Genomic DNA, 13,295 nt, shown 5'->3' with positions numbered 1-13,295 from the left:
TGTTTTGTTTCCTAATCACTCTTCTCAATCTTGCCAGTCATTACAGAACCTTGGTGGGTCTTGGTAAAAATGTACTGGGTTGGTTCAGTTCATAAATCTCCGGTGGACATTTTTTCCTCACAAAGGATGAATTAATGTCTTCCACTGCTCCCACTCCCTGTACAGTACATCCCTGCCCAGGGACCTATATTAGGGCCGATCTTGTTTGTGATATATATGCAGCCTCTTGGTCTTATGACTTGAAAGCATAGCGTCTCCCTTAACCTTTAATGGAGTTGATATACAACTACATTTGTAAGTTGAACACTTCATTGTCTCACTAATATTGGATGGTGAAACAACATTGCCATAAATCTGTTGTCTTGTTGGGTTTTGGAGAACAGACGTAGCAGACTGTAACTGTACGGTGTACCAGATTTGGTAACATTTGAAATCTGTTGAAAAACATAGCCGCCGTTGCCAATTGAATTTCACAGCTTCACCACCAAATTTAGACACCCCATGGCAATACATGAATGGTCTTGCAGATTTTCACTAAATTTATTGTACAAGATCCCTGGGGCCTTCTTTATCAAATTTATTCATTTTACATTTACATGTTAAACAACATGACCATTCAGCTTCCCAAATTGTGTAGTAAATGATTTATATTGTTGATAGAACACTCACAGGCATCAGAGTGCTCCATGAAGGAATCTGCTATGGTAAGGATTAAAGTTTTGCTCTTAGAGTCCTGAGCCGGTATAGGATGTTTAGTCTCATAGCAAGTAGAGGTATGTGGATGCAAGAGTTTGGCCTGGATGATGGAGGTCCCTCAATCCTCTCTTTCCTCTACATAAGAGGGCACTGTAGGTAGTTTCTGTGTGTATAGGCCACCCTTTGATCTGCTGGGGGTTTGTGCACAATGTGGGACCCATTCATTGGCTTTTGGCCACCCTGGTAAAATCAAGACAGCCTCTCCTGGGGTGGTGCCCGCTGGTGTAATTGTGCACCAGCAGTGCTGAACAGAGTCACTCTCAGGCCCGGGCCAGACAGAAGAAAGGCCACATTCTTAAGCACTTGGCGTGCTCCCTACCCCCTAATTATGTCAATGGAGTGTAGTAAACCGTGCTCCACCCTTATCATAAAGCTGTCTATTATGACGGCCCCATAAACCTGCTACTGCACTCTGGGCTTTCAGGTCATATTTTAGTAAAATGACTGTCTGTTTTTGCGGTCAAAGAAGTGCACACGTATGAAGATTATGTTGACATTACATCTTTTTTTTAACTGTAATTCACTAGTCATTATTATATTTTTAAAATGTGTGTCCCCACTTAAAGACTAAAATTTCTCATTTAAACAAGGTAAAATAAGGTGATCGTAAAGATTTTGATTGGCTCATAACCATGACAGGAAAAAAGATTCACACATAAAATGTGTTTACTCTTATGTGTAAATATGGTGTTATTATACTCTTAATGTGCCTTGTCGTATGTTGTGCCTGTAGCCCTCTTTGCTCCTTGTTTGAAATCCTTGCAAGATATGGACAAAGCGCCTGGATTTGTAGAAGAAAGCATGGCCACAGGCTACCACATTAAATCTGCCCTTCGACCCCCTCGGCCACCCACCCCCCCCCGAGCAGTTGGTGGGTTGATTGCCAGTGTTATGACTGGCATGGTAAAGGGGTATCCACTCACCCACCTGGAAGGGGCTCTCCGCACTTGGCGGCGCCCTTTCTTTTCCCGTTGTCTGGGGCGGTGCCGAACACGAGCGTAGCTCAGCCGTGTGTGTGGAAGCATAATGCCTTTCCCTCCCGCTCACGTTTCCCAAAATCAAAGGTGTGCCGAGTCGGCCCAGTGATCCACCCTCCAGCTCATTCTTTTAGCTGCCACTCTAACTGCTTAGTCTTCCACAGCTGCAGCCAGTGTCTCTGTAGGGAGGAGAGTTGAAGTTACTACACTGCTCTCATCCTGCTGGTTCACACACCGTCTCTGCAATGACAGTGGGTTTGGTTTGATGAATAGCAGAGTTAGCACATCCTGTCAAATATATCATATTCTGTGATTATGAAAATATAGGAGATATGCAGCCTCTCTTATAATCAGTGGTTTAATTACAATATGTTTGCTGGTATTTTAGATTGTAATCATTTTTCACTCTCTGCTTTCCCCTTATTAGAAAATAAACCCATAGTGCTTTTGTACTTTTACGTCATTTTCCTACCTGAGCATCACAGAAACTTCAGACACATCCCTTTTCACTTGTTATGAAATATGAACAGTCATGTAATTGAAAAAAGGACAGAACAAGACACAAAGGACTGTCAGATTTAGAGAGACCGTAAGTGTTGCTCATTTGTTTATATTTGTCAGAGGCAGTGTGAAGGTTTCATGTTTTGTAGATTGCTGCTGCTTTTTGACCCACATGGTATGTACTGTTATTTTAGGATATGCGTTATTCTCGCAAAAATGGACAAAGGACTTGGTGTTCGTCTATGATGCTGGGGAGAGGGAGGGGGATAAGTATGAGAGGGGTAGGGGCAAGGGCAAGGGAGGGGGGTGGCTGGTGTTTTTGTTCTCGGTTGCTGAGCGATGGGGACGAAAGCATCAGTAACAGCTGTGGGGGCCGAAAGCCTTTCACTTCCCCCATGCTGGAGAGGCCCTGAAGGTGGGGATGGGGGGGTCCTGGGGCATAGCGTGCAGTGAGGTTCTTACTGCGCTCCACTTAACTGACAGGAGGAAGGGGGGGGTGGGGTGTGGATTATGACTGTGAGAGAGAGAGAGGGACTGATGGAAATTGTGACTAAAAAGCATGTTTATAACATTGGAACTGTCTGAGATGAGTGCCGGCTTACAGAGGGACCGAAAGAGAGGTCTGAGGTCTGGTGAGCCATAGAGAGGGATGATGGGTGGTGTCTGCCTTTTAGAGAGGGAGAGAAAGAGAGAGAGAGAGACTGGCTGGTTAAGGGGGGGAGAGAGAGAGAGAGAGAGGGAGAGAGAATGGGAGGCTGGCCAGTATTGGGAATCTTAGAGGGAGAGAGAGTAGGTACTGGGTATTATGCAAGGCCACCAGTCGACCACATGAGCCACAGACACAGAGCAGATGCTCACGGCATACAATGTGGGGGATCTCGCCATCACCACCCCCTACTTTTGGTGCTCACGCCACAGCCACAGATACAGACAGGCACACACAGTTGTACCCATCGGCAGCCAACGTGCTGGCAGATGTGTCTTGGAATTGCCTGGGCTGCTTGCTGGGTGCCAGGGGAGGAAGGGTGGAGGAGAATCAATACATTGTGAGCTGTTTCAGTGTGTGTGTCAGTAAGGAAGGGGGTTGAGCTGTTCTACTGCTATGGGAATGGCAAAGCACCTTGCAAATTACGACCAATAACTAATGGCATGTCAGTATCGATATTCTGTTTTTTTTTCTTGCAAATGGATTGGAATAAAAAGGCAGTGGGATACACACAGCCAGGGGACAGGGTGTCAGGGAAATACAAGAGTCCAAAATACAGTGTGAGGTGGGGGTTTATTTACAACAAGGTGCAGGTTCCAAGGTGAATATATACACAGTGCAGACAAAAAACAGTGTTCAAAAAAAGGAAATGTATACAAAATACAAAATGATACACACAGTATCAAACTTTACTGACACTGGTGAGCCAGAAAATACGTCACAGCTGAGCAGATGCACATGTAGATTCTGAACAGTCTCATGTACCGGCTCTCTCCCTCTATTAAGAGAGTGGCTTTCATACCCTACTTCACAGGTTACCCCCCAACAGGAGAATACCACCTTTCACTTACACACATTGCCATCTTCCTGTTTCAACTCACATAAAACTGTACAACTACACTAAATGACAAAAGTGTTTCATTAAACAAAATCAGACTCATTTATGTTTGCATAAATTATACACAGGTTTGGTAATCAGGGCATTTCAGCAGTTTGGCACTTTGATCATCCCACCAAAGTCGATCATGGGTACACACTCAGGCTTGTGTCTTTTGCTAGAAACTGCACCCCATCTGCTGCTGCAGACAATGCCAAGTAAGTTACTTGCTTTCCATTGCAGAAGTTTCAGACCAAGTGAACAGCACCCCAGCTACACAGAATGTGCAGAGTATAAGCGGTGGCCATGTTGGTATCTGCTTTCTAGATGAGAGGTTGCACAAACTGACACAATGCACGTGGACGTGCACTTTTCCATTTACATGCACAAAAACTGGCACAAAAGCTGGCCTTTTATCTCACAGACAGAAATAAAATGTTTGTCATTATTCCATGGATGTCGTGTCGAATGAGTAACCATTCAAGAAAATACGACAAATCAGTGAGAGAAGGCCCAGGTCAAAATGTATGTTTTTACGCATTTTGTCGGGCAGAACTGTTCAATTCACGGAGTTGTTAAATTAAAATAAGGCGCTAGAGCATGATCTGCATCATCACAAAGTTATTGTATATTATTTAACTTTCACCCAGTTTTAGTCAGTAGTTATACATTTAGCTTTGTCGCCACAACAACGGCAACCACTGAACTCAATGTAGAAGCATGGGGCTAAGGTGCAAGCAATCCTCTGATACACACGCGGGCCTACCACACCTATTTTTCACACTACAAGTCCCACAGTGCACCAGGAGTCAAACACCAACATGGGATAGACACATACCCATGACTCAATTTGTGCCTATTTGTTCTGCCAGTATGGGCTCCCGGTCATTGTCGGCAAATGACTGGTTTTGAACTGGGGCTACAGGGCTCATCCTGTGCTCTTGTAATGATTCACTGGAGGGGCTGAAATCAATGATTCTCGCATAATGTATATTTTAGTAGCTATTGATCTGAGTGGTGAAGTCAGACCCATTTCGGTCAGAGTCAGATTGTCCCTCTCTGCAACATCTCTCCAGTGGTTTCTGATGGTAAAACAAAGAATCACTGTGTGTGAGTAACTCAGAATAAGTGGAGAGGGTAACCTCAAAATACCAAAATAAAAAAAGACAGAAGACAAATGGTAGATGGGCATACATGACATTCCAGAGAGCCCACAGTTTTGAAAGACAAGGAAAGTTTTTAGCTGGGAGGTGGAGATTTACGGGGCAGTATATCAATACTACGAAAGCCACATCTTTGTTGTGTGTCTTTTTTCTTTAGGATATTTAATCTTTTACTGTATTTTCTCATAGTTTCTTTTTCGTGTGAGTTGTGCAGCGTAACCTTCCGCAGACATTGTGTAGAGAAAAGTTGGTGTTAGCCGCATGGGTTTAACTTTCTGCAGTTACACTGTTTACAGCTTCTTAACTTCTGATTCCTCCTGACCCCATCAGTGCTGGAATGAACTGAGACAAAAGCCCTGATCCAACTGAATCACAGTGAAATAATGTCTTTTTGCAAAATACCAGACAAAAGAATGCAGCCACTGTGTAAAACAAGGGGTGGAGTGGCTGTCAGTATCTGTGAACCATCAGAAATTCTCAATTGCTTGAGTCATCTATGTTGGACTGGTTAAAAACAAATGCCCATCGAACGATGCATAAATGGAGGATAGCTTGGGATGGGATTTTGGCATTACAATAGAAAACAAAAGTTTATAGATGTAACTTAAGTCAAAGGAAAGGCATATGCAGTGGGTTTTATCTGGACAACTCCAAAGGAAACTAACCCCTCTGAGTCAAGTATTAATAACTGTGTTGCAAGGGCCCCCTAAACCCGCCGGTGCCATGCTGGGGCAGCGTTCCATTTGCCTTAGGGGACCCCAGAAAATAAGCGCCGACTGTTCTGATGGAAGTCTTGCCCCTTCGTCAATGTTGTCAATGGTGTTCTGTGATCTCTGAAACTGAAACCATTTCATCTGATTGAATTGAAAAGTGCTTCAATTAGCAGATTATTTTTAAACTGTCATTTATTTGAGCGCCCGATCTGTGTGATACTAATATAATGAAAAAAGGGGTTTGAGTCAAAACAGTACCAATTGTTTTAAAAGCATGGGACAACATATTAAATGATTATTTTCTGGTGGAGTGTACTAATAAATAGCCGTTTCAGCTAATTGGATGCCTGAATTTGTTTTTCAGCACAGTATAGAAGTAATAGGACATCTGCACCAGACCTCTCTTACTTTTCCCTTAATTCTTTTCTCCAACTTTTTTCTCCTTCTATTTTTATATTTTTTGACATTTGTTCTCAGTAAATACACTGCATTTGAAGTTGCTTATACGCTTGTGCCAAGAGAAATGAAATGAAAAAGAAAAACACAGTGATGGATGGATAGCTGTCTCGCGAGGAGTCAGCTTCCAAAACCACAAACATTACTTTCTTGATTACAGTCCAGCACCCAAGTTATGAATTTTTTTTTTTTTTTTTTTTTACTGTTGGGGGTGTGTGGGCGTAAGAGATCCCCAGACTTGGTGCCGAGTCATCATGTGTTCCGCAATATAACCATGACAACAGGAGTAAAACAATCAGCAGAGTAAGAACCAGAGGGCCTCTTGAGAAACTCGCAAACACGCTGCTGCAGCCGAAACCCACAGGAGCAACAGTATGGAAACAATGGCTGACATGACTTTCCATGGTGTAGTGCTGTAGTAATAATAGTGACATTAACATTAAGATTAAAGCTGTGTTAAAGCTTCCCCTGTCATATTAATCCTGAAGGATCCATGGTCCAGATTGAGTGTCTTTTCTGAGAATCTGAGGACCAAGGAATAAAGAGACACACCCCATGCCCCACCCTGCTAGGCCCTGTCCCCTCTTCGGATTATTTCCAGCTGCTGTGAAAAACTGAGTCGGTCTCAGCTGGCCTGTAGTATCTGTCACCTCACTTTGCTGTCTGTCTGTCTTTCTGTCTGCCTGGCTCTGCCTTTTTCTGGCTGACTGCATGTCTTTGTAACCTGTGCCTGTCTCTCCTCCTGTTTTTCAAAATCCCGCCTTCACAGAGTGTTCATTCAACTCCTTCCTCTAGATTGCGTTTCTAAACCTGTAGCCTATTTTTTTGCTCTCTGTAAGGTCTGTGTGGGGTGTCTGCCTGTGTGCCCTCTCTCTTTGCCTTGCCACGTTTCTGTCAGGCCGGCTGTCTGCCTGACTGCAGAAAGCTTCCAGGCACTGTGAATGTGAGATGGCCAGGATGTGCTGGTAAATATCAGGATGTCAAGAGAGGCTTGGCAGGGAATCAGGGATGGTGCTGCTGTCTGTATGCCTTCACCACCCGGACCTGCTTGCCTTTCAGCGTGCCCGTAGATAAGAGAGGTGGCAAAGTGCAAACCCTGCCAAAGCGGGTAAAGAAAGCATGCTTGTTTATGTTTCTAACCTCGAGTACTAGCGAATGAATTATTGGAATAGCGCTCCCCTTTGAAGGGGTGTGTTCTCATGACGTAGAATCTATGTGGTATCAGACTCAAATGTGACACCTTAGGTATAAATGTAAGGACATCCATATTTAATGAAAACACCATTTCAGTTTCCTAAGTATATGTGTGCTCTGCACTATTTCCATCCTTCTCTGTGGATGCAGTATTGCTGGGCTCGAATCAGGAGGAGCTGGGATGCAGAGATTCCACCCACTGTGTTGAAAGCAGGTCCTCTAAGCAGAGGATCTGGTGCAGTTCCTCCCCCCTCCCCGACCTGCTCAGAGCTCCAGTAAGCAGAGATTCTTTTAAGCTCTAGGGCAGAAGTCATGCTTTGAGCTGGTGCAGCAGGCTCAGGTTTACTGTGTCAATATTGTGTTGTTTGTCATTTTTAAATCTCTAATGCTGGAGCGACGCTCGTCTCTGTGTCTGTTACTATGCCGTGGTCTGATGTGGGGTGGGGGATGAGAGGTGTGCAAGTGGGGGGGTGATGGGGGCAGGGCAGAGGATGGAGGAAGCTGCTGCCCCCATCCCTGAAGGGTGTATCGTATCATGCCTCTCTTACTCTCTGCCAGGTGGCCTATTTTTTTTTTTTTAAATCACTGCAGAAATAATAAATAAATAAAAGGTAAAATGAAATCAAATTTCAGTCTTTAACTCTTGAGCACCCGACCCAGCCCCTTCTGACGTTTTATAATCTGATGCTTTTTGACACGAGAGGAGGGCCCGGCGTGCGGTCCCCGCTGTGCGGCTGCATGGCTAATGAGCCCAATTAAATAATGAAGGAGCGAGGCATGCCAGGGCGCTTCACTGGAGTGGAGAAGAAGGGTGTTGAAAGCCCCGGCTTCAGCTGCCATGACAGGCCTGAGTGTCGCTCACGCCCTCAAAGGACATGTAATTAAGCACACTATAATCAAGCAGCTTCTTTGTCTGCGTGACAGTGCAGCTTTAATAGGGATGAAAAGTGGGGTATCGTTTCGGTGTGCTTCACGGACACCTACACCAAAGTTGCTAATTAGTCAGAAGATAAGATTGGCAGGTTACTTTTGGATTCACATACCACTGCTCTCCGCCTCCCACTGAAATTCAGTGAAATTGCTGTGTACATTCTGGAGAATAAAGGTCTTAACTGATTGTGCTTTTTTTTCATACTGGTGCTTTATCGACCAAATCCTGAGCTCTCTGCTGAGACGGTGAGTCTGGCGGAAGATGTTGAGAGTAACCAGTGGGCAAAGTGCAGAGTTGAGTGGTGGGCCTCTCCTTGGCGACTGTGGCCACTCATTGGGTGGAGCACAGAGGGCTGTTGTGGGTTCAGCTCAGGATCCAGTGCTACTTGGTTCAGTCCTCATTACCGAGGGAGTCATTTCCTGTTGTTGACGTGAATTCTTTATTTAGAACCACCTCCCTGTACAGTAGCTGCTTGCTAAAGACAACAAAAAGGGGAAATAAAACTGCCAAAGAAAACTGCAGTCTGCTCAAAGTGCACAAAAGAGATTGCACACGCAGGACATATTGGACATGTTTACTAAGCTGTGTGCCTCATGCTCACACACTGCGTTCGTAATTGTGTCATTTTCTGCCGGTGTTAGTGAAGCAGCCCACAGCCTGTGAATCCTTTGTTTGGGTTTGAGTTATGGGCTTTGACGGAGTCGCACGCTCTCTGCATTTCTCACCTGTTTGCGCTCACTGCTGCTGGCTGGTGAAACATGAGAGAGGGCTGGCGTCGGAGCCTTCTGCCGCCTGAGCACATGCCAGACTGAAAATAGGTGAGCATACGGCCAGTCTTTCTCACGCGCTGGCGACAGATAGACAACAGTAAACCTGACTGCACACCTTCTGTCATCATCTTCCATTATTACGAACGGCGTACAAAGCAGTGTGGCACATCCAGCCACTTCCGTGTGCCGATACAGAGGTTTGGTTTAGTTTGGATTTATAACACTGTGAACTTTATCTCAACCTTTCCAGTACCTCTGTGGTAACTTTCATTGTTCCCTGATGAAAGTTTTAAAGATCCTGCCGGAGGGGATTTTAAGTGGCCCCTCTCGTGCTGACTGGTTAAATGGCACAGCCACATGGATATTAGGTTTCACTGTCTCTTAGCATGGCATGCTGCTACTTGTTCAGGTTAGAACAGTGCTGCACTGGGAAGCAGTCTGGTCTCTTTGCTTTTCTAGGCTCCAGCTGCCCGCTTTTGTTCCTCTGGAATAAGTCAGCTAGGTGGCAAGGGGGAGTGGGACCAGGGTGGCAGTGCTCGTACCTACTGCTGTCTGCAAAAACCATGACACAATCAGCTCCTTCTCATCCAGAGAGACACCACAGCGGCACTCATTGAGGTTATGTTTACATTTGGGTTCAGTGATGATGATGATGAATTCAGCTTTTCCAGATCCAGTTTGATGTCCATGTACCCACACACATTTTCAAACCTGCCTCAGATTTGATTCTGTATGCTCATACTGAGAACTGTCTGTGTAGAGCTGTGAACATGGAAGAGAATATAAAATGGAGACCCTGCAGATTTAAAATGGCAGGGGTTAGTGTGCAAAATCTGCTTTTGTTGGGGGAAGAGCTTTGCAGCTGGGCAAAGGAGTGTCTTCACCAAAGCGTGGTAAACGGAAAATGACAGAAAGGGGGATGTTTGCAGTCTTTGCTAGTATGGATGCCATCAATGTATGCACAGCTGAGAGAGAGGTATAGATGTGGGAGAAGGGCCAAGACTGATCGTTCATATTGTTCATGACTTTTGGTCTTCCAAAACGTGCTGCAGCCAGAGTTATCCACCTTTCTCACAGCACAGTGTGATGACATCAGAAGATTGATTTGACCAAGGTGGAGCATTCCAGATGTGAGGAGAAAATCATAATTTAATATAACTGATCTGCTAATGTTTTCTTGTGTCCACACTAAGAAAATTTATGAAACCTCGATCCAGTCTAAAAATGGGAACTGTGTCGCAATCAAAACGTTGGTGTAAATGTAGCTTGAGCTGCTTAGAGCCCTGGAGTCTTGTTTCCACTGGAAAACACACCTGATGCAGCGTTTTATACCCTCCTCTTTGAATGGAAGTTGAGCTGTTGTTATTTCCTCTTGTTTTTCAGGAGTCTGAGATCACTCTTTGGAGTGGTGACCAGGCATAAAGTGTGTGCATGGGTTATGGATCAGATTACTAACAAAGCAGGGATATCATTTTTAGCATTTAATTTATTCATTAGGACAGAATCAGCTCCCATGATTTGAAAGGATTCTGGTTTTGCTTTGCCATCTGGTAATAGGTCTTGTCTCAGTCAGCCTAGGCCAGGTTTAACAATTGGCATAAACAGATGTCTGTGGATGGGCAAGGTGATGCATGCAGGCACTCTTCCCATAATGCACCTGGGCACATATCCTGTTAGAGGTGTGGCAGCAGTCTGTTGACAGCACAGCAGTCAAGAGAGAGAATAAACACCCACACATGCTGCCCTCTCCTCAAATCCCAGTCACGTTCTCTGCTCATACCTCTACTGAATGAATGTCAAGACAAAAACAACCACTCCAGAAGCTAACCAGGTAGACTGGATGGCTTTCAGTATTAGTGACATCCAACATTCATCAAAATAAATCGGTGGTTTGTTATTAATGGTGTTACTAAAGTACTGCCTTATCATTGGCACCAGATCTGACTCCATAATTTTTTAATAGCTACACTATAGCTATACTATAGTGAACTCCCCTTACAAGAATCCAAAATTATTTTATTTCTGTAAGCAGAGCATTTTATATGGGTTTGTATTGCTTTGCCAAAATGTTTCAGTCACGAAGAGGTTGATGCTTCCATTACTGATTAATGAACCCTTTTTTCTATTAAGTGAAAAGTTTATATGCCTCAGCGTTTATTTAATTTCTGTGCCATGAAAATACCTGTTCGACCAGTTTTTACATATTCTGAAATGTGTATATAACACTGCTTATAAGGACACCCTATTTGATTTGGGACATGCATGCTTTTTACTATAAACTGGTAAAAACACCGTTGCTTTGGAGTCAGAGGCAGATAGTTGCATGTGTATTACGCATATCGACAGAGGACTGCATTGACATTTTACATCTCCGTGGATGATGTTTGCTTTGCTTGTTCCTCTGGTCTTCAATAATCAAAATCTTTATACAACGTGAAATATTTTTGTGCGTAAACGTTCCTGTATGTACGTGAATTAAATGCACATTTAATTATTTCTTATATCTAAAGTATTCATTTTTGTATATGTAAAACACAAAAATGTTTAGTAGGTGAAGCTGTTGACCGGTTTTCAAGTTGTTGAATAACTTGCATGCTTCAAATATTTGCGGTTGCTCGTTCTCACAGCGGGCTTGTTTTTTCTCGGACGAGAGTGTTGTGGAGATATGCCTGCTTGGTGTCACCGACTGTACGATTTTTAAAACCACTCTGCAAGGTTGTACAGCTGATTTCGGCGTCCCGTGAAAGTCTTGCACAAACCTTCTTATTGCGCTGACCGTAACTTTGGCGGCGGCAGCAGCACCGAAAGAATATCAGCATTTTCCCCATGGTATAAAAGCACATGCATGAGCCATGAGTGGACCGGGAGTGGATAGCCAGGAATCCTTTCACTGATTGGCTACTCAGATGGAGAAGGGGCATGTGTAGCAGGCTGGCTGTAGTTGTTGCGACTGCTCGGTCCCTCTCCCAGCTGTTAAGCGTAAAAAGAGAGGAGGGGGAGAGAGAGAGAGAGAGAGAGAGAGAGAGAGAGAGCGAGCCAGGTGGGGGAGGAGAAAGGACGCAGCCTAGGCGAATGATTGTGAGTATGCGTGCGCATCAGGGGCGGACCTCGGTGAAGCCAGACACAGTGTTGTCGGGGCACTGCACAGCTGAAGTCGCACTGGACGTCATTCCTTTTCGGGGGCCGCTTGATCGGCGCTGACAGCACAGTCTCTCGGCTTTTCTGTAACTGGTGGAGAATTTGTCTGCCCTCTTCTGCACACCATAGTGTGACTTCGGGTATTCTGTCGCCGCTGTCTGATGAGAATTAGCTGAAGTGCTGAGAACGATGTAGTCAAAGGAGTTTACTGGATGCCGTCTTTTAAGGGTTGGAGATAGCTCTGTTCACGAAACGGTGATCCTGATGCTTTACTTAAAACCTCACGTTGAAGTAGATGTGGTAAGTACATATTTTCAGAGATGTCAAATGTAAAGAAATGGCCTGAATTATAAGCCTTTGAACTTAGCTAGATAGCTTTGCGAGCCAGCTAGCAAGCTAGATGGCCAGCTTGTGTACTGACCAGTTTACTGCTTGTATTATTGAGACTGACATCTTATTTGTCCTTATTACTAACTTTCGTTGGTAGTATCAATGAAAAGAAAACGATGGCATTCAAAGCTGCATTTTCAACATTTGTGCAACATTTATAGCTATGTACAGAAAGTGCAATTTCAATTATTTTGTCTTTGTACGTTCCTCGCAAGCTTGTGTCGGTCTCAAGTTTAGTTCGCACGTAGCTAGCGAGGAAGCTGTCTTGGTAAGTCAGTGTCGATACAGACTGTTTTGGTGACGGTTGTCACAGTTTTGGAGTGAACTTGTGTTAACTGAGCGCTGCACCTACGAAAACATGCTAATTTTTGCGAGTGGCACTGTGGATTACTCAACGAATTTGGTGCATTCGCTAATGTTTAGCTAGCCCGGGAACGGGGCTAATTTTGCCCTCAGAAATAACGCTAGCTATTGAAGCTTGCTTGATAGAGGGTTTCGCTAGTTACGTAGCTAGCTAGCTGTTTGAGGGCTAGCTGCTACAGATGACTTATTTGAAAGCGTGAACTGCATCCGCCAAGCAGTTCATTTGTCGATGAACCCATTTAGCCATTTCTGGCATTGTCACAAATACATCGTATTTGCCGTCCTGAGTTGCTGCTGTGTAGTTCTTTTGCAGAATCAGTCGATAACCGAGGTAAGTGCTATTCAGGTAGCAATACGTCC

At 44.4% G+C, this 13,295-nt stretch overlaps 1 protein-coding gene across 2 annotated transcripts in view; it reads left to right on the top strand.

Moving 5' to 3' along the window:
* Positions 1-13,295, top strand: part of sertad2b (SERTA domain containing 2b) — a 28,955-nt gene that overhangs the window by 6,903 nt on the left and 8,757 nt on the right. Inside the window, exon 1 of one of the 2 annotated variants that reach the window (XM_036546774.1) lies at positions 12,231-12,482. The exons of the other annotated variant lie outside the window; for it this stretch is intronic. The gene's annotated coding sequence lies outside the window, so the exon portion shown is untranslated. Of the gene's footprint in view, positions 1-12,230; positions 12,483-13,295 lie in introns of those variants that run through there. 2 annotated transcript variants of the gene reach the window in all.

Source organism: Megalops cyprinoides, chromosome 15, assembly GCF_013368585.1.
Source record: "Megalops cyprinoides isolate fMegCyp1 chromosome 15, fMegCyp1.pri, whole genome shotgun sequence".
Lineage (NCBI taxonomy): Eukaryota > Metazoa > Chordata > Actinopteri > Elopiformes > Megalopidae > Megalops > Megalops cyprinoides.
This window is presented reverse-complemented; position numbering and strand designations above follow the sequence as displayed.